General features: G+C 42.8%; 1 protein-coding gene across 1 annotated transcript in view; it reads right to left on the bottom strand.

Annotated features, from left to right (window-relative positions):
- Axud1 (AXIN1 up-regulated 1) overlaps positions 1-20476 on the bottom strand; it is a 245617-nt gene extending 225141 nt beyond the window's left edge. The window contains exon 1 of the mRNA XM_080268804.1: positions 20411-20476. The gene's annotated coding sequence lies outside the window, so the exon portion shown is untranslated. The remainder of the gene's footprint in view (positions 1-20410) is intronic.
- Positions 20477-21901: the final 1425 nt, after the last annotated feature.

Raw genomic sequence — 21901 nt, 5'->3', positions numbered from 1 at the left:
CCTCCAGACGACTTTGCTCATCTTTTAACCATATTACCGCTAGGATATCTGTCAGTCAGTGAAGTCAGTGAATCTACAGCGAGGTTGGATGGTGAGGAATTGGAAAATGTGAGTACGTTTAAGTACTTGGGTAGTGTGATGAGTAAGGATGGAGGTTTGGAAGGTGAAGTGCTTGAAAGGGTACAACAGGGAAGAAAGGTTGCTGGTTCTTTGAGAGCAGTGATAAGAAACAGAGAAATGAGCATGGAAGTGAAAAAGTTACTGCATGACAGTATTGTGATACCAACTCTAACGTATGGAAGTGAAGCTTGGACGTTGTTGGAAAGACACAAGTCAAAAGTGAGAGCAGTGGAAATGAGTTATTTAAGAGGAGCCTGTGGAGTCACATGGAGAGACAGGCTGACGAATAAGGATATAAAGGAGCGTTGTGGTGTGGATGTGGATGTGATAGGAAGCGTTATGAGGAACACACTGAGGTGGTTTGGCCATGTGGAGAGGATGGAGGGTGAAAGACTGACGAAGAGAGTGTATGTGAGTGAGGTGGAGGGGGGAAGAGGGAGGGGGGGGCCGAGGATGAGATGGAGGGATGGGGTGGAGAGGTATATGAGAGAAGGGGGTGTGAGTTGGGAGCAGGGCAGTGAAATGGCGGGGGACATGGCGACGTGGAGGCGTTTTGTTTGTGGCCACCCCAAACGGGATTGAGGCGTCTGGCAATAGATAGATAGATAGATAGATATCTGTCAGCTGAACTAAATCGTCCGTCTGTAATTGGCCTGTGTGTGTGTGTGTGTGTGTGTGTGTGTGTGTGTGTGTGTGTGTGTGTGTGTGTGTGTGTGTGTGTGTGTGTGTGTGTGTGTGTGTAAGGAAAACAAAGATAAAACTTAGGTACTTGACTTTATCTCAGGCCACCCACACTACCACATTATCGATTACTTACACACACACACACACACACACACACACACACACACACACACACACACACACACACACACACACACACACACACACTGTCGAGTCTGTGTTGAGTTTTGTACGCTTCTTTGCCCACCCACTCTATTTTGGTGGGATGCATTTCTAATCTGAATACGGTCGTCTAGAGATGGCACGAATGAACTCGCACAAGACGTCATCGCTGTGAGAAGGTTAAAATTATCCTTCCGCCCCTGCTGAACCATGACACACCTAAAAATAAAGGCGTAGAGAGAAGTCCACAACGAGGGATGATGCAGTAACTGAGGAACTCATAAATGAATCTTTCCCTCCTCAACTTTAGTGGCAGGAGGTAAACTGTATGCGAATCTTTTCCTAATTCTAAAGCAAGCATCAGTATTATCCAATTCTAAATCTACTTCCATTCATACATGGGGTGGATAAAGTAAAAAAAAAAAAAAAAAAAAAAAAAAATAGTAGTTTGAAAGGCTCCTAAAAATACCCTTCCCGCTCCAATCTCAGTTGTATGAGTAACCGTATACGGATCTCTGATTCTAAGCAGATATCTGTATCATCCAATCTAACCACATTTCTCACTAGTACATGCGGTGAATAAAGCACAGAAGAGATAATACCGTTCTGAGAGAACCCCAAACTACCCTTCCTCTCTCAGCGTCAGTGGTATGAACTCATCTGTATATGAAACGCTTTCTAGTTTTCAAACAAACCATTAGTATCATCCTTTCCTAACCCTGACTCCTATTAACATATTCCGTGGGTATACAGAAGACATTACTGTCTCAAGACCTTCCCGGCTGTAAGCTTCACCCACCAATCTATCTATGACACCTTAATATACAAAAAAAATGTGAGAAGCACAAAATGTTTACAGGATACCTAGCGTCACTATAAACAAAAGAGCAGCAAGAAGAGCACGTTGTTTGTTTATACTGGTAGTGTGGGCAGGTAGCGTTGCCTATAAATACCCTCGCTTACGGCGGGGTTGCGACAAAAATACACATGACAGGGGAAGACACCCATGTATTTTCTTGAAGCATGGGTCCCGCGGGGTATATTGTAGTGTTCTGGACATCTCACTCCCTTTTGGGGCTCTTTCTTTTTCCACACATTCGTCATTCCTTGACAAAGAAATTTTCATTCTTCTTATTTTTGCATGGAATGGAAAATTAGGTTTCCTTCATTTTGTATCTCTTTTTTTCTGGATATTTGTAATATCTTTATGTAAAAGAGTTCAGTGTTATCTTAGATTTAATCTCTTGTTGGCGGAACAACTTTGGTATTTAATTCCATTTAGAGTCATACGCTTTTATGCAAATGATAGTAAGTCACTATTAGCCCGATCACTACAAGAGGTCTTCTCGGAGCTGATTGCAGTTGTCTGGCAGCAGCATGTTTCAAAAGCCTTCCTCGGGTTTAAAGGCTGGCTTACTGTAGGTATGGTCTATACAGTTTACAAGGCATCCCAGCCTTTTCTTAACAATTATCGTTCGCTTATTCTGCAAACTGATCTCTTCATTTTTAACAGACTGTAATACAAGTTTTCTTTACGAAGGTCTCTCTCAGTAAACTGAAGCAGTTTGCCTATTATATTTTGTTTTTTTGTGGAGGATAGAATTTTACAACCATAACGACTTCTGTTACATAAAATGAAAATTATTAAATGCATACGACAGAAAGAAAAAGAATGCTATCACCTAATTTTCTTCCCTAGACCAGCAGCTCGGCACAAACATCATCATCTTTTGTCCAGAAACTGAGCGTGAGAACCGCACTGATTCACGGACTGCATCAGGCAAACATTCACTAAATCCTGAACTCTTTATCACAGCGTCACGAAGCTTTCACTCACATTCTCTACTGCACATGCCAAACTCCAAACACTCCCTCACATAAAACTCCTGATCCTTAAACCTTTCAGCCCGAGAAATTCATTGTTATTTTAGTCTTTCTGCAACTGGATTACTCAGCAAAAGGAAAGATGCCGAGTATTGAAGGGGTTAACGAAAGCTATTTCTAACCCTTCTGGTGTGAAAAGTGTCCCCTAAGCTGAGTAAAGGCGTCTGGACTTAGGGATATTGATAAAAACTACGTCCTTGTTCCCGGGGTTAAGTGACATGGTGCCCCTCAAATGAAGTATGTGTGCGAGTGCCGTAAAATACTGGACATTCCTTCCCGCCCCCAAACATAGACTCGGCACCTTCTGGAAAGCTCTTAGACACCTCACCTTTACTGGCTCGTTCCTGGTATGGATTTTTTTTTTTCGCCCGTAAAGCGTCATAAAACAAGGATCGCTTAGGAGAGGGAGAGAGCGACTGGTAGTATTGTTGAGGGTGCGTGTGTTTGACCTCATGTTAGTCTCTTCAGTTCGTTGACGCATGCCTTTATTTCTTCCTAACCCAGATAATTGTATTCACCTCAGGATACACTTTCTGAACTTTTTATTTACTCGCTCCTAAACTTAGCAAAAGCTATCGAGTACCAGCCAAAACTAAACTACAGAAAGACATCACCGTAAGATACCCCCCCTCCCCTCGCTCCATATGCTGGGTAAATTCGTGTGATGGTAACAAGAATAAGTATGGCAATAACACCTCGAGGATGAACTGGCGGAGACTGTTGCTAGCATCCCCTATAGGCTGAGGAGATTCATTTGGCCGTTGTAATAATAATGATGTTATCGTACAGGAAAGGTTAATGGAGACTGTAACCGTTTCACCGCAAAATGTCTCTCTTGAGTTAAATCATCCGACGGTAGCAACACACACACACACACACACACACACACACACACACACACACACACACACTGATTTTAACTAATAATAACAAAAATCTCAAGTTTGGAAAGAACCCATCCACCCATCATCCAGCCATATACTGCACTGCAATCAGGAGCGCAGGGGACACTGGCTAGGCTATTATGACCACACTATCATGTCAGCAATACTCCAACCGCTTCTTGGACTTCAACCCTTATGAGCCACTAGCGGCTGGAGTGACTCAACTCACTAGACAATCGGGCATCGATTTACTGGCTATACGTCCACCATCCAACGCAGACATTTGTTTCCTGGAGCGGAGCAGAGGGAACATTCTGGCTTATAATTCAATACAGATTCATCGGTCGGTACCACTACATCAAGTGAGATGACGGTGGGCGACCCCCATGCCTACCAAAAATTGCTAACCCTAGAGCTTTCGTAAAACTGTTAAAACTAGAGAACCTGTAACAGTGTTTTAACTAAATCGTTGCACAACAAAAGTCAACACACACACACACACACACACACACACACACACACACACACACACACACACACACACACACACACAGAGGTGAAGTTGGTGACGCTATTGGCCAGTCTCTCTCTCTCTCACTAAAGGTCTCCCGCTGCATAATATAAATGGCCTGGGATTCCAAGGCAAAACAACGCCAATTACAAGATAGAAAAAGAATGGAAGTAAAAGAAATAAAGAAGAAATCAAGGAAAGGACAAGAAACTACTCAAGATAAAGGAAAAAAGACAAATGTGAAATAAAACAAAAACTGGGTACATGACCGGAAAGAAAAATGTAAAAAAATGGAACGAGAACGAAAATAAAAATATAAAATACAGAAACTATTTTTAGTTATTTTCCTGGATTTAGGAGGCTTTCTTGATATTTATTTCTTAACGATTTATTCTGAATATTACACATCAAAGCGGTAGGTGGGGACGGCCATCATTCATTCACATGATGTAGTGCTGTCTTCAAGTGACCGTACACTGAATGACAAGCTAAACCGCTTCCTGTAAGGTAAAACACCATTTACTACACTGGGTGGTAACCATTTACTCAAATGAAGCGTGGTGGTTTAGTGGGTTAAGGTCTGTAGTAAGGGTATATATCCGAGAGATGAATGGAATTTCCCGCACACCTAATGACACTCAGGGAGAAGTGAGGCTGGTCATCCTCGCCTTAAATGTCGGGACTTTGTAGCCTAGCCCCGGGCTCTTACAGTCTTGATGGGACAAAAAAAAAAAAAAAAAATGGACTGGATAACGGATGGTTCAAATATCTCACATCTTGATGCGAATCAGTGTTAGGACGATGAGGACCATGATGATTATGATGATGATGATGACGAACTGTTTGCTTTAGCACAAACACGCACAGCACCAACACTCGTCTTCCAACCATGACTAGCCTGAGTGAAGATGGTTATTTTATCGACTGTATAAATTAATGCCACATATCATATTTGTTTTTATGGTGAAGTTACAACACTATACGAGTATTATTGTGTAGGTATAGGTCAGCCAACATTACATAGGGTGGTCCATATATAACACGCCTCAATTCTCGCGTGTTGTGGGAACGGCTCAGTTAGTTACTCGTGTCTCCTGCATTTTCAGCTTCCCATAACACCTGTTCTTTATACTGCTGTTTTACGTCCACTGATAGGGTCGTTGTAATTTAATGAGCCAGCCTAAATGTCTCAGCTTATACTACCAGACCATGCTGTCCCTGCAACACACAAGATTAAAGACTGCAGATTACCCTGTATTTTCCTGCATGATATATCTATCCTCTAACACTTTGGTCGCGATATACAAGCTTCATAATTTATTCCGGGCAGCGTCAGACGATTTTCTTCACCTCAGAGAAGCCCACGGAAGCAACAACGTACAATTTTGTATTTTCCGGCCAAAACCAGGCGATTTTATTTAACGCCGAGACAACCCACTGAAGGAAAAAAATTAACGCCGAAAAAGTATGCACAAACAGTCTACCACAGAGCATTAACGTATCATATGTAGGAATGAAAAGATAAAGAAAACGTGCTTGGGAGCCTCCTACCCCCACGAATTTGGCATTTGGTCAGAAATGTACTGGCAAGAAAGAGGTGCCAGGGAAACTCCAAAATCCATGAAATCAATATATCGCCTTTGTGAAAAGTAAAATCAAATGGTTATTGGGTGTGAGGAAGCCTTCTAAACCTACAAGACTAAGGCATCTGCAAAGTAAACTTGTAAGAAAGAGATGCAAGGGAGCCTCCAAAGCCCACAAAATCAACGTACCATAAAACAAACTGCTAAGGAAGAGGTGCCAGGAAGGCTCCTAAATCCACCAGAATACGCCCGTAGAGAAAAGTCAATTAAATGGTAAATAGAAGACATCAAGGAGCAACGGTAGCACTGCCTATTGGTACATACATAGGTTTACACTTGCCACCGCTCAGTGTTAATGTGTTACTTCAAAGCTCTTGGTAAGCTACATGACGAGCAGTTGGCGATGTCACTGTTACTCGTGCAGTCTATACCCTAAAAGGCTTCAAACCACCACCAACACGCCTTCAGTGTCAGATCCTTGCTACAACTTCCTTCCAGCCAGGAACAGGGACGGAGGGCAGTAGAAATTATAACTCGCGAGTGTACTCGTGTGTAAAGAAAGTGGATGATTCTGTTGTGCAAGGATGGTCGGTGATAGGAGGAGGTATGCTTTAAAAAGACTAGGGGATACCGCCATAAAAATACACCTGTTGAAAGCATGCAGTAGGAAATCGCACATTTTCTGGCTTCAGGATATAAAGACATTAATAGGAACCGCATGATAAAAACTGGAACTGGAGACAAAAAATTCGACTGAAAATAACGCGACACAAAATTTCTTTTTCCTTTCTTCTTTTTCTTTTCCTTGTCTTTTTTTTTTGTTTTTTTACAGCTATTAGTTTCTTTATCTGGTGACGTATCTTATATTCTATACGTACTACATCCAGGCGACTTCATTCAGTTTGGAAAAGATCTCTCGTACTTAAGGGGTTAGGGAAAGGTAAATCTGAGCCCTTCAATTCGAAGTCTCTCGGAAAGAACCAAAAATCCCCTCAACCCAGCAAGACTATATTAAAACAAGACGTCATCTTTCCGAAGAGGTAACGGGACCCGAATATCAAAAAACTAAAAGTCAAGGCAGAAAATACGACGCGAAAAATAAAAATGTGCAGAAATATAACCCGCCTAACTCATTTTATCGAAGTTCACCGATACGGACGGCCATGAATACACGCACAGATTCTCTTTCTCAAAAATACCTTCCACATGGACGCTCGCCAGTATATATATGGATTTTTCCCTTTAAGGCTCACAGATACGGCGATATAAATAGCTTAACAAAATAACAGTTCCAGATGAAAAACATGCATGAAAGATGACTCCTTCAGCCCTAGGACGGATTTTATATTTCATTCTTGGTATCTCCAGGCGATTTTATTCACTAAGGATGGACTTTTCGAACTGAAGGGGTTAAACAGGCTTCATTAATCCCTCATTTACCAGACCTGTCCCAAGGTGAATAAATCGTCTCCTGGCGGCAAAAATAAAAGATAAAAATGTCGTCGTCGTGAAGGAGTTCAGGTTAAAACATACGTCAGTATAAATAGTAGAACAAAAACATCCCCAGTGGAAAGACACACACGACCTTTTGTGAGTCCCTGCAGCGGGAGATAACCCATTCAACCCGTGGACGTCTTGTAAGCTGAATGAAATCGTCTGGAGATTACACAATCACAGTAACAAACGGCTTCCCCTGATTCAGTCAGGAGTTAGATAAAACCTCTATTAAGACTAATAAGTATATTCCCTAGCTTATTAACCCCACCATTCAGAAGACGTACTGAAGTGGTTCGATATAGCCTCATTAACTTCTTCAGGATCAGGGGCGGGAGGTCACCTAAACTAAAGGAAATAATCTTATACTAGGAGTTACAGGCTGGGAATGTGAGAGGTGTAGGAGACTGTCGAGGTGAGTGACAAAACAGCATCTGGTACGTGAGAGAGTCACCCCATCACCGGATTAACGTCACTCTCTGGGTCAGTCTCACTGTTGCACAAGGAGGATGACGATTAAAGAAGAAAGGAATTTTTTTAAAAGTTTTATATCTATATCCATACCTATATCTATCTATCTATCTATCTATCGAGAGAGAGACAGTATATATATATATATATATATATATATATATATATATATATATATATATATATATATATATATATATATATATATATATATATATATATATATATATATATTTCTTGTGGTAGGTGGAGGCGCTCACCATCCACTCACTCGATATAGTGTTGCTCTAGGGTGTCTGCCCTTTCCTTTCCTTCCTCCTTTCCTCGTCTGTCTTTCTTTACTTCATTCTTTCCTCGTCCTTCTGCCTACGGGTGACCTTACAGTCCTTCTGTCTTCCTTCTGTCTATGGGTGACTCTATACTGAGTGACAAGCCAAATAGTTTCCTGTACATCAGGAAACCATTTACTACGCTGGGTGGTAACCATATAACCATATTATGGCGCCTGGTGTTTTAGTGGGTAATTCTGGCGCTTCAATTGGATTGAGCCGGTGAAGGTTTATATCCAAGGGATGGTTGGGGTTTATTGCTCACGTAATGGCACTCAGGGGTGAGTGAGGCTGGTCACTCTCATCTTAAATGCCAGGACCAACTTGCCTAGCTACGGGCTTCTACGCTTCTCAAGGGGCAATAGGATTGGATGATGGATGGATGGGTATATATATATATATATATATATATATATATATATATATATATATGTATGTGTGTGTGTGTGTGTGTGTGTGTGTGTGTGTGTGTGTGTGTGTGTGTGTGTATCTTTTCAGTTCAGCTCTCTTCGGAAAATGTAAATTTTGCGTGCAGTCAGGATTGTTTCTTCTTTTTTCCATTATCTTTCTTTCTCAGAATATATATATATATATATATATATATATATATATATATATATATATATATATATATATATATATATATATATACACTGTATATATATCGCATCTATCTATCTATCTATATATCTATCGATCTGTCTATTTTTTTTTTTTTTTTTTTATGTGTTCGACTCTGGGCATAGGCTTCACAGCCTGCACTCAAGGCCTTGTAGTCCTCCTACATACCATACACCTCTCTACATGTCACCACTTCGGCGCTAACACCCACCGTCCATATTGAATACATGCTAGGGCTGTCTCATACAGGACTGTTGTATTTGTATTAGCGGGGGTACTTTTAAGACATGTCGGCGGGTCATCTGGTAGATCAGGAAAGTCTGCTTATATGAAATTCAAATCCTTAAACTGTTCCCTGCCCCAGCCGGGATTCGAACCTGGGTCCAACAGGACTGCTGGCCGCCTCTCTACCGATTCAAACACACACACACACACACACACACACACACACACACACACACACACATATTTTTTATATATATATATATATATATATATATATATATATATATATATATATATATATATATGTATCATCCATCATCATCCAATCCTACGTTGCCCAATAAGGAGCGTAGGAGCCCGAGGCTAGGCAATTGGTTCTGACATTTAAGACGAGAGTGACCAACCTCACTCATCCCTAAGTGGCATTAAGTGAGCGATAAACTCAAACCATCCCTTGGATATAAATCTTCACCGGCTCAAACCGATTGGAGCACAATAATTATCCACTAAACCACCAGGCGCCAAAATCTGGTTATATGGTTACCACCCAGCGTAGTAATTAGATTCCTGGTGTACAGGAAGCCATTTGGCTTGTCACTCAATGTAGAGTCACCCATAGGCAGAAGGAAGAGGAAAGAATGAAGGAATGAAAGACAGAAGAGGGAATGTAAAGTCACCCGTAGGCAGAAGGACGAGGAAAGAACGAAGGAAAGAAAGATAGAAGAGGATGGAAGGAAAGAAGGATGAAGGAGAGGACAGGGCAGATACCCGAGAGCAGAACTACACTAAGTGAGTGGATGGTGAGCGTTCCCACCTACCACGAATTTATATATATATCTATATCTATCTATATATATATATATATATATATATATATATATATATATATATATGTGTGTGTGTGTGTGTGTGTGTGTGTGTGTGTGTGTGTGTGTTAAAAGACTGATATGCTAATGGCAACAGAAGAAATGTGATACAGCACATTCTTTGAAGGATAATAAGGGAGACTGGAGTACAGTGGGTAAGGGAGGGAGGTAATAATAAAGTAAGTAGGATAAATGTGAAAATAACGTACAGAGAAATATCTGGGAGAAGTACTTATGTCAGTGCGAATGGAAGGAATGTAACAGGGAGACAAATAAAGCAAATGCAGATTCAGTATGATGTACGGTATGATATTTTTTGGAACAATGACGGAAATAAAGGAAAAGATTGGAAAAATTGAAAGGACGCTGAATGACACGACAATGGAAAAAGACACTGAGCTATTAAATCTTTCACTACATTTTTTTCTTCACACTCTTTTTTCTTTCTTCTCTTTTCCATTTTTTTTTTCTTGTTGCTACTGTCAGATCCTTTGGCAATCTTAGGACACGTGAAGGGGTTACTGAAGGCTGTATCTGCCCTCTCCAGCAACACACACTCTCTCAACCCGAATCAAATCTTCTGGACACGGCAAGAATAGAACCTGAGCTACGAGAGAAGGGCGTAGAGGCAAATGTCAGGCCAGCAGAAGGAGTGAAGTACTAAAGCTGAAGGGTACAATGACGCAAAGGCAAAACAGGCAGGACAGACCGACTATGATAGATTAACAGGCAGATAGATAGAGAAACAGACATGTAGGTATAGAAATAGACAGATGGACAGACGGAGACAGACAGATAGATATACCGATAGACAGATAGATACATACATACATAGACATAGATAGAGGCAAGCAAACAGACTCATGGGAATAAACAGAATGATGGCGAGATAGACAGACATAGATAGATGAATAGATAGATAAATAAATAGATAGATAGATAGATAGACAGACAGACAGATAGTCATAAACAGATAGATAGACAGATAGACGGACAGACAGATATAGATAGATACAGATATAGGTACAGATAGGTAGGTAGATAGACAGACAGACAGATGAACAGATAGACAGATCGATATAGACAGACACAGGTAGATGGGTAGATAGATAGATACAGATAGATAGATAGATACAGATAGATAGACAGACAAAGAGAGCGACTGCCAGAAAGATAGGCACGTATAGGCAAACAGAAAAACAGACAGACGGACACAACACATAGACAGACAGACTTCATCTACAGAAAAACAGATAGAATGACAGACAGATAGACAGCCTGACGGATAGAGAGACAGACTGATAAAGAGATAGATCGAATGACAGACACACAGAGAGACTGATAAATACATACAGAGTGCATGAGAGACTGATTAGACATACAGAAATAACCAATAAAAAATCTAGAGAACCACGAAGCGCAAAATAATGAAGCAAGGAGCCTCACCCAACCCACGACTCCAGCAACATAAACAAAGGCGAGTCAATATGGAACTTCAAACGCGGGAATCAATACCACAGACTACGGGTTGTACACTCCACCTTACTGACGAGAGAGAGAGAGAGAGAGAGAGAGAGAGAGAGAGAGAGAGAGAGAGAGAGAGAGAGAGAGAGACTATATCTATGCCAATCGACTGCACAGGATGATTAAGGCAGACATTAAAGTTTTGGTAAGTCCTTAGAGTTTTTACCATAACCTTTTGTTTACATTTTCTCCGTCGTTGGAATGGATAATTTTCGTAGCACTTCTTTCGTTGCGATTTATTTTTCATATTACACCTTCATATTGTCTTTCGTGTTACCTATAGCTTTTTCTTTTTATGCTGTACCAAGAACGTATAAAAGGATATTATAGCGTAATGACAGATATAAATAACTGAGGAACAGGCGTTGTGAAATACCTCAATCGGATTACGACTTACCCTTAATTTTGTCCAGCCTGGCAGTGTTTGAATGTGTCAGTGTTTTCGCCTGACGTACGGGGTGACAAATTGATGCTAAGTGCTTTGATGGTGAGTTTTGGGAGTCAGGGTATTGAGTTGGTATTAAGGTATTTACTGCTATGAGATGTGATATACAGTATATATGGAACACTTTTACACTATAATAAACGCATCACTGACGGGACATTGATAGGACATTGAAAAGGACATGGACGCGATATTAACAGGACAGTAGCAAAAGATATGTGTTTTGATGTGCTTTGTGAATCAGATCATTGACTCATTATCAGTTTACCATTACGAGACATAATGCTTGGGACACTTTCACATCACAGCGATCAAAATCAATAAAGAAAACAAAGGGCAGCAACAAATATATATAAGTTCGATCATTTAAACTCTGGACTAGGTTAATGATTTGATATTAAAGTGTTTACGAGATGAGATATATGAAACACTGGCAGTTATAACAAGCAAATCAATATACAGGAAAAAAGTTGCAACATGGGATAAGTGCTTTGACGGTGCAATTTCAGGTCCAGGTAATTGATTTGATATTAAGAGTTTGCTTTTACGAGAGATGTGATATTGCAGAACTTTAGCCTTACATCAAATAAATTAATATACAGGGAAAACAGAACGCCTGAGAAAGCATTTTTGAGACCAGCTTACTGATCTGGTATTAAGGCATTTGTTGCTGTGATGTGGAATATGGAACTCTTCTGCAGTACTACGAATACATCATTACACACAGGAATAAAAATGGAAGGCAACAAGAGGTAAGTATTTTGACAGTGCAATTTTGGGGCCACAGTATTGATCTGATATTAAAGTACAGCATTTACCGTTACGGGATGTGATGTACGGAACACCTTTGACTCACAGGCAACTAATCAATAGACAGGAAAAAAAGGAGAGCAACAACAGCTGTGTTTTAACAGTGCAGTTTTAAAATCAGGTTATCGATCTGGTAGTATGGTATTTACTTTACGGACTGTGGTACATGCAACCCCTGTCTAACAACGAACAAATACAAGAAAAACTAGACAGCGACAAAAGATCAGTGTTTTGTTAGTGCAGTTTTGTGGACTGGGTTGTTGATTCAGGCTGGAAATCTGCAAGTTGTTCTTTCCAGAAAAACTAAACAAAAGGAGCCACGCTTGAGATATATGGAACACTTCAGCATGAAATCTATACAGGAAAATAAAGGACGGCAACTTCTGTGAGATAAGATGTATGGAACACTGATATTGTAACAAACAATTATGAAAATGGACGAAGATAAGTGTTTCAATGGTGCAGTTTTGGGTTGCAGTTACTGATTCACTTTTAACAAATGTGATATATGGAACACTCTGGCACTACAACTACCAATATACACGGGGATAAGAAAAAAAAAAAAGATAGCAACAAAAGAGGGAAGCCCTTTTTTCACAGGCTGGTCTCTGGAAACCGCGACATAACGAAATTTTTGCCAACAGGGTGAGACAAACGAGTGATAGGAGAGGGGGGACTGGTGAATGGCGAGGGGGCGGGGCGGGGCGGCGAGGCAGGTGTTGTGGGGAGAAATACACACGACATGGGGCCCAGGAGACGATGGAGCATGTGGGGGCAGGAGACAGGACACGCCACGACACTGAGGGGGCTGAAGAGGAGATGTTCAAGGAAGTCCTGGGAGAAATTACACTCCACTCAAAAGCCCTTGGAGATCCTACACTCCATTACAACTGGGAGATACTACACTCCGCTACACCAAGGCGCCCAAGAGACTAAAAAAAAAAAAAAAAAAAAAAAAAAAAAAAGGCTGATGAAGCACTGTATGGCGAGAATCTAGGAGATATTATACTGCACTTGGAGGCCCTGGGAGACACTGCACTGTATAATAAGACCATATAAACAAAAAGAAAACAACCAAAATGCCTGGGAGAATCACACTGCACTACACCAAGAAACCAAGAGGTCAAGGAGGAAGTGCCCTAGGAGACATTACATTTTAGTATACCAAGAGCAAGGAGATATCACAGTTTATGATTCTGCCCTATGAGACAACATGAATAACAGACCCAGGGGACGTTAGAGTATATGCGTTAAGAAACACTACATGCCACATCATTGACGGGGATGAGGAGTTGTACGAGGAGATATTACACAGTACAAGAAGGACCTAGGAGACATTACACTCCACAGTGGGAAACTAAACTGCACCAAGAACCCACTGGAGACATTACTGTACTCTGCATAACACCAGCTAATCCTAGGAGATATTACACTGCTCTGTATCAAGAATCCTAGAGCTATTACACAGCTCTTGGACACCTTAGGAGACATAGCATTAACATGGAACCCAGGAGACTACACTGGCTACGACACTGGGGGGCCTAAGGAGGAAGTTCCAAGAGATGAAACACTACACATATAGGACCTAGGAGACACAAACACAGCACCAAGAGGACAAAGAACACATAACAGAAAGCCCTAGGAGAAGTATCAAGACCACAGGATCCAGGAGACGGTAGGCCATGTGGGGTAGGAGATAGAAATGGTCGTATTCTAAATGGCTTTGAAGATTTCGCACCTCTTTTCTACCACCTATTTTTCCTGCATATTACACCTCAGTATGCATTTTATATATTATTACTACAAAATGTGCTGATATGAAAACTATATAAATAAGATATAAGAGAGTGTCAGCATGAAATATGTAAAATAAATCGCTACGGAAAAGGCGCTACGAAGTCATTTATATCACTCAGAGTACGGTCTTAAATGCCACGGAAATGAAGGCCTGAGGAGGAAGTGTACGAGGAGATATTGCACTACACTTGAAGCCCCTAGGAGACACTGCACAAAGGAAACTACACTGCCCCTGGGAGATAATACACTGCACCACACTAAGGGGCCTAGGAGACAGTGCACTCCATTTAAGCTGAAGATCCAGGAGACATTACAACCCTCAACACCAATGCACTCTACCAAGGGGCCTAGGAGACAATATTCTGCACTGTAACAAAGGACCATGGAGATAATACTGTTATACCCCAAGAAGACATAACACTGTACCACACCCAGGACCCTAGGAGACATTACAAGGTATTATACTAAGGAGACATTACACTACATTATAAAAAAGGACCTAGGAGACATTACACTGCACTACAACAAAGCTCCTAGGAGACATTACACTGCATTTTAACAAAGGCCTAGGAGACATTACACTGCACTATAACAAAGGACCTAGGAGACATTACACTGAATATTAACAAAGGCCTAGGAGATAGTAAACTGCACCATACCCAGCAACCTACGAAATATTACCCTGTACTATTAATAAGATCTAGGAGACATTACACTGCAGTTTAACAAGGGTCCTGGGAAACATTACACTGTACTACACCAAAGGACCTAGGAGATATTAAACTGTACTACAATAAGGGATAATAGGAGACATTACACTGAACTACACCAAAGATCCTAGGAGATACTACACTGCAATAAGGGGCAATGGAGACAGTACACTACTCCACATCAAGGAAGCTAGGAGATATTACAACGCCCTGCACCAATAACACAGAGACGACACTGAACTACTCCAGTGAACCTAGGAGACATCACACTATACAGATGGAACTAGGAGACATTACATAACACAAAGGAATCTAGGAGACATTACACAACACAAAGGAATCTAGGAGACATTAAACTGCATTACAGAAACGAATCTAGGAGACATTAAACTGCATTACAGAAACGAATCTAGGAGACCCTACACTGCACTGCCCCCAAATAGGAGACACTGTGCACTACAATACCACGAAGGTTGGGAGACACTACACCACACGACATTGGAGGCACTATATAATGGATCTAGGAGATACTATAGCACAAGGCCTAGGAGACACTATACCGAAGGACCTAAGAGACACCACATCACAGGAGCTAGGAGACACTATCACACAGCCTAGGAGACACAACATCAGAGGAGCTAGGAGACACTATACAACACAGCTTAGGAGACACTGCACCACAAAACCTAAGAGCCACATCAAACAGCCTAGGAGACACTACAAACACAGTCTAAGAAATATTACACCACATAACATGGAAAATAACACAAAACATGCAAGGAGACTTTTCACCACACAGCCTAGGAGACAGTAAATCACAGGAACTAGGAGACACTATAAAGTCTGGCCTAGGAGACGCTAAGGACATACTCTAAGTGGCACTGGAGACTCCCTAACACCCATTTCTTGGCGATTCATTCAGCACTTCACACCTGAAAATCCTTTAGTATGTAACCGATGCGAACTTTATCAATATTAAAGCCATATAGTAACAAAGAAGAGGGTGTAAAGTATTATGCAAAATAAATCACTAAGGACGAGGTGTTAAGATGTCTTCTGTGCCACCCGTAATAAGGGCCTAAACCACAGGACTATTGAGATAATATAGAGCACAACCTAGGAGACACTACATCACACAGCCTAGGAGATACTCCACACAGCCCAAAAGACTAAACATAACACAGCCTAGGAGATACTACACACAGCCCAAAAGACTAAACACAACACAGCCTAGGACACACTGCACAGCACAGCCTAGGAGACACTAAACACAGCCCAGGAGACTAAACACTACATAGCCTAGGACACACTGCACAGCAAAAGCCTAGGAGACAATGCAACACAGCCCAGGAGACACTAGGTAACATAGGCTATAAGGTACTACTCAAATAGCCTACAAGATACTACACAGCACAACCTAGAAGACACTTTACAACACAGCCTAGGAGACACTTCACAACACAGGCTAGGAGACACTTCACAACACAGGCTAGGAGACACTTTACAACACAGGCTAGGAGACACTTCACAACACAGGCTAGGAGACACTGCACAACACTGCCTAGGAGACACTTCACAACACAGCCTAGGAGACACTGCACAACACTGCCTAGGAGACACTGCACAACACAGGCTAGGAGACACTGCACAACACTGCCTAGGAGACACTTCACAACACAGGCTAGAAGACACTTCACAACACAGGCTAGGAGACACTTCACTACACAGGCTAGGAGACATTTCACAACACAGGCTAGGAGACACTTTACAACACTGCCTAGGAGACACTTTACAACACAGACTAGGAGGCACTGCACAATACAGACTATGGGACACTTCACAACATAGGCTAGGAGACACTTCACAACATAGGCTAGGAGACGCTTTACAACACAGGCTAGGAGACATTTCACAACACAGACTAGGAGACATTTCACAACACAGGCTAGGAGACACTTTACAACAATGCCTAGGACACACTTTACAACACAGGCTAGGAGGCACTGCACACCACAATCTAGGAGATATAACACAACACTGGCTAGGAGACACTTCGCAACACAGGCTAACAGACACTTCACAACACAGTCCAGGAGACACAACACAATACAGCCTAGAAAACACTAAATCACAGGACCTAGGAGACTATACACATTACAGGATCTAGGAGACACTGCACAACACAGCCCAGATGACACTACACTATAAAGCCTAGGACACACTACAGCATGCAGCCTAAGAAACAATATACCACACAGCCTAGGAGACACTACACCACATAGCTATGGAGCCACTACATCATGCAGTGCACCGCAGGATGTGGGAGACTAATTTCAAAGCATTGCGAACTTCAGAAGACACTGAAATAGGCTCTAGGAGACATTACACCACGTTTCAGTGCTGATCCTAGGAGATACTAGCCTACATATTACAGAATCCAGGAGATATTACAGAACTAATGATACACTACACCAGGCGCCACAGAACCCAGGAGACATGTAAGGAAGGAGACAACAGTCGTCGTTAAACCCAGGAGACCCTATAACATGCAGGAGACAGTATAAAGGATCCAGGAGACACTACCCCACATCACAGAATTGGGGAGACACTACAGAGAATCCAGGAGACACTATAAAATCAAGAGGGCACTACAAAGAATCCTGGAAAACTACATAATTCAAGAGACACTACAGAATCTAGGAGACGCTACTGAATCTAGGAGACACTACAGAATCTTGGAGACACTACAGAATCCAGGAGAACGTACAGAATCCAGGAGACACTATAGTATCTAGGAAACAATACAGAATCCAGGAAACACTACAGAATCCAGGAAACACTACGTAGAATCCAGAAAACACTGCATATTATCCAGGTAGCACTACAGAGAATCCAGGAAACACTACATAGAGTCCAGGAAACACGAAAGAATCCAGGAAACATTACAGAATCTAAAAAACACTACACAGAATCCAAGAAACACAAGAAAATCCAGAACACACTCCAAAGAATCCACAACACACCACAAAGAATCCAGAAGACACTACAGAATCCACAAGACACTACAAAGAATCAAAGACACACTACATAGAATCCTGGAAACACCAAAGAATCCAGGAAACGCTACAAAAAATCCTGAAAACACTACAAAAAATCCAGGAAACACTACAAAGAATCCACGAAACGCTACAGAAACCAAGAAACACTACAAAGAATCCAGAGAACGCTACAAAGAATCCAGGAAACACCACAGAAACCAAGAAATACTACGGAGAATCCAGGGAACGCTACAAAGAATCCAGGAAACACTACAGAAACCAAGAAACACTGCACAGAATCCAAGAAACACTACAGAATCCAGGAGACACCACAAAGAATCCAGAAGGAACTATAAATAACCTAAGCAACACTAAGGAATCTAGGATATTATCACAGCAACCACCCTGGAATCTAGGAGACACTATCAACATCAACATGGAAGCCAGGAAACATCACAGAAATCAAGAGGAACCACATCAAACATCACGACATCCAGGAGACATCGTATATATACTACTCCAAACATCACTGTTCTCAGGAAACAGTATTAGATATCGTGGAATTCAGGAGATATATCAAGAGAGACATAAATGAAATCCAGGAAACATCGAGACAAATCGTGGACTCTAGGAATCACCACAAAACTTGAAGACATTGCCCTACACACCACAGAATACAGGAGTCATCACACCATACATCACTGAATACGGAAACATCACACAACACATCACAGAATCTAAGAATATCACATCACACATCACAGAATACACGAACATCATACGACACATCACTGACTCCAGAAATATCACATCACACATCACAGAATCCAGGAAACATCATACCACACATCACAAAATCCAGATATACCACACTGCACATCACAGAAACGAGGAATATCACACCACACATCACATAATCCAGGAAACATCACATTACACATCACAGAAACCAGAAGACACCATACCACACATCACATAATCCAGGAATATCACACCACACATCACAGCATCCAGAAACATCACTCCACACATCACAGAATCCAGGAACATCACACCACACATCACAGAAACCAGGAGACACCATACCACACATCACATAATCCAGGAATATACCGTAACACCGCACATCACAACATCCAGAAACATCACTCCACACATCACAGAATCCAGGAACATCACACCTCACATAACAGAATCCAGGAAACATCACATCACACATCACAGAATCTAGGAATATCACACATCATAGAAACCAGGAATATCACACCACACAACATAGAAACCGGGAATATCACACCACACATCACAGAATCCATGAACATCATACCACACGACATGAAATCCAGGAGAAATTACATCACACACCATAAAATCCAGCAAACATCACTTTACACATCATGGAATGCAGGAAACACCATCACCAAAAATCATGGCATTAACGAAACACCACATAACACATCATAACACGACACATTATTGAATCAAGGAGACAACGCTGATACACTATTTCACACATCACTAGTGGCAGGTGACACTACAGACTCTTGTAGAAACCATATAAACCAGGGGATACTACATAAACCAGGACACACTACAAAAAATCCAGGAGACACTACAAAGAACCCAGGAGACACTACAAAAAACTCAGGACACTACGGAACCTAGGAGACACCAAAGAACAGAAAGACAGACAATTTGGGAGGCACTACAAATGCCAGAAGACATCGCACGACACACTGGAATTCAGGAGACATCACTGATATACTTTCTCACACATCGCTGTCTAGGGACACTTATCAACAAAGATCACAGAATCCAGGTAACACGATGATACGGCTCACAGAAGCCAGGACACACTACCAGACACAAAACAGAATCTAGGAAACATCGCAGAATCTACAAAACATCAAAAAAAATTCAGGAGACACCACAAAATCCAACAGACGCACGAGAAAAAAAAAATCGGGAGATATGACAGAATCCAAGAGACATAACTGAATCCAGAAGATAACACAGAATCCAAGAGATTCTACAGAATCAGAGAAATATCAAAGAATCCAGGAGCCATTACCAAACATCATGAAATCCAAAAGAATTTATAAAATCCAGGAAGTATCACATAACTCAGAAGAAATCATATAATCCAAAAGGCATTAAAGACTCTAAAACATTCGCTTAATCCAGGAAACATAAATATTAAATTCATTTTTGAGCAGAGGGTTGTGTGTGTGAGACAAAGACACCTGACTTACCTTTAGGATGGCTGAGTGTCGGGTCGTGGTCTTGGTGTAGGGGCGGCGGGGGGCACAAGGCTGGGTATTCCGGGCCTGGCCATGTCCTCCCTCGCCCACAGTGGCCCTCACCCCACGCTGCTGCCCACACCCACAGGCACAGGCACAGTCACTTTATACTCAGCAGGTCCACACGGCACAACACGGCACACCAACAGGGCAGGACCAGACCTGGACAGGACGGGACAAGGACAAGACGAGGGTTGTAGGACAGGACAGTGAGGTGTGGTAGGCTGGTAATGAGGTAGTGACAGGTGTGGGACAGGACAGGACAGGTGTGGTGGAGGAACAGGTGAGTGTCACTGGTGTGCCCCGCGGCCTGGCACCTCGGAGGGCCAGGGACAGAGTCGGGCCAGGTCAGCGGCACCGCTCACAGACTAAGTCCAAACAAGGCAGCGAACTCGCTATTTTTTCAACTAAAAGAACAGTTATTTTTGTGAAGTGAGTGAGATGTCAGCGGCCGGGGTCATGTGGCCAGGGCGGCACGGCTGACTGGCATCAGAGGTTGGGCATGAGAGGGATATTTATTTCAGTTTAAGGCAAGGCGAGGCAGCAGGAGAGGCAGCGCGAGAGAGCGAGGTGTGGCGGGTGTGACGGCGGGCACGGGAGTGTGGTGCTGGCCAGAACCACACTACTAATAGTTACACTCACTCCCCGCGCCGCCACCTGCACAACGGGCGTAACCCCGCCCACCACCTGACACTTTCGCCCCTCGGCCAGCCACAGTTAAGGGCCGCTCCGCTCCGCCACCGAGGCCCGGCGCCCGTGTGGCCACCAGTGCCAAACACCACTTTGCCAGGCGGAGCACGGCCCGCCGAGTGCCGCGGCGCCCTCTGTCGCCCCGCCCTACCGCACCCCGCCGCAAGGGTCAGGCTGGGTCAGGAGGCAGTGTGGCTTGCGTCCCTCTGGCACCCGGGCTATTGATCACGCGTCGCCATGGTAACATTGATCTGCTCGCTGATTCCATCTTCTCAATCGGCGCATAAGAACTGTGCAACAAACCAACCAACTTATTGATCACCCGGGATTCAGGCGCCAACATTAACGCCCGTGAAGTTGCTTTCCTCAACTTGCACCTGGATTCGCGGCCTATTAACATGGGGTAGGGCGGCCCCGGCGGCGGCAACCACAGCAGCACCCGCACCCGTGGCCCGCCGGCAGGGGCGCCGCCCCGCCACGCCACGCACCGCCCTGTACGGGCCGCCCTGCCCTGCCCTGCCCCGCCACCTCACTTTTTGGTGGTGCAGGATTTACCACCATATTGTCCCGCCGGCCGGCCCGTGTGCACCACCACCACACCACACGCTCTCACGCTCACGCCGCGTTCACACGCTCACACCACACCACGCTCACACTCCACACTAACACCAGGCTCTCACGCTACGTTCTTTCAGTTTATAAGCTCACACGTCAAGCTCATGCACCGCTAATAATATGGCCATTGTCCTCTCC

This window comes from Coenobita brevimanus, chromosome 29 (genome assembly GCF_032717465.1).
Source record: "Coenobita brevimanus isolate Jiangsu-jjx chromosome 29, ASM3271746v2, whole genome shotgun sequence".
NCBI classification, from domain to species: domain Eukaryota; kingdom Metazoa; phylum Arthropoda; class Malacostraca; order Decapoda; family Coenobitidae; genus Coenobita; species Coenobita brevimanus.
The sequence above is the reverse complement of the archived record's forward strand: the minus strand, read 5'-3'. Positions and strand labels throughout refer to the sequence as shown.